This window comes from Humulus lupulus, chromosome 7 (genome assembly GCF_963169125.1).
Source record: "Humulus lupulus chromosome 7, drHumLupu1.1, whole genome shotgun sequence".
NCBI classification, from domain to species: domain Eukaryota; kingdom Viridiplantae; phylum Streptophyta; class Magnoliopsida; order Rosales; family Cannabaceae; genus Humulus; species Humulus lupulus.
The window spans coordinates 182,881,344-182,882,628 of NC_084799.1; the positions used below are offsets into that span (position 1 = coordinate 182,881,344).

Here is a 1,285-nt window from a genome sequence, read left to right on the forward strand (position 1 = left end):
TCAACCTCGGGTATGTAATCGGGTTTGACAATGTTATTTCCGGACCTAAGAGTTGAAATTGATTTGACTTCTCCATTATGACTAGACTTTCCTATCTCATATTAACCTTTTGGATTTGGGATAGGTTGACTAGGGAATGATCCTTTTTCTCTATCAGCTAAAGCACTAGCGAGTTGTCCTACTTGTGTCTTGAGTTTGTTAATTGATTGAGATTGATTTTGTAGGATTTGTTGAGTGGATTGCATAAATTATTGTAAAGTATCTTCTAAGGAATGTTTCCTTTGTTGATGATATGGTTGATTTTGTGGGGCATGAGTTTGTTTTTGCGTGTTGTATTGGTGCCCTTGATTCATTGGAGGTTGGTTTTGTCTCCATGAAAAGTTTAGATGGTTTCTCCAATTTGGATTATAAGTGGAAGAAAATGGACTATCATTTGGTTTCCCATAAGCATGAAGAGCATTGGCCTCCTCAAAAAAGGCTTATTGGTAGGAAGGACATGATTGGGCATTATGGCAAGGACTAGAACATATAGCACAAACATCTTTTCTTGGTTGTATTGGAGAATTTATAGTTTGACTTATGGCTAAAGATTCTACTTTTCTTGCTAATTTGTCTAAGGGTGTTCTTAAGTCTAATTCATCTTTTACTTCATACCTTCCTCCTCTTTTTGGTGAATTAGTTGACCTAGACCTAGGATCAAAATAATTCTATTGTTGTGAATTGACAGACAAATCTTAAGGGTGTCCCAAGCCTCTTGTCCTATAAATTGTAAAAAAATTATGGTATGCATAGATTGAATCATTTGACGATTATAAGGAGTCAAACCATCATAAAAATATTTTATAAGTCTCCATTTTTCAAAACCATGATGAGGTAATAATAATAAATATTTAAATCTTTCCCAACATCATAAAACTCTTCATTATCTTTTTGAAAAAAACTCGGAGATTTCTCTCCTTAGACTATTAGTTTTAGACATAGGAAAAAATTTCAACAAGAATTTATTATAAAGTTGATCCCATGTAGTTATAGACCCCGTTGGAAGGGAATTTAACCAAGATTTTTATTTGTATTTTAATGAGAAAGGGAATAATCTTAGTTTGACCGACTCATCAGAAAATTTTTGAAATTTAAATGTTGAGCAAATTTCTAAGAAATCTTTGATATGCATGTAAGGATCCTCTCTATCTAACCCATAAAAAGATGGCAATAATTGAATGATTGATGGTTGAAGCTCAAAATGGGTAGCAGAAGTGGTAGCAAAAACAATACATGAAGGAGCATT

The 1,285-nt window shown here is 33.2% G+C and overlaps 1 non-coding gene across 1 annotated transcript; it reads left to right on the forward strand.

Annotated features, from left to right (window-relative positions):
* Nucleotides 1–860: 860 nt before the first annotated feature.
* LOC133792853 (small nucleolar RNA R71) lies at nt 861–964 on the forward strand. Its single transcript, XR_009874325.1, has one exon. It is a non-coding gene; the product is annotated as a small nucleolar RNA R71 (small nucleolar RNA).
* The last annotated feature ends 321 nt before the right edge of the window (nt 965–1,285 follow it).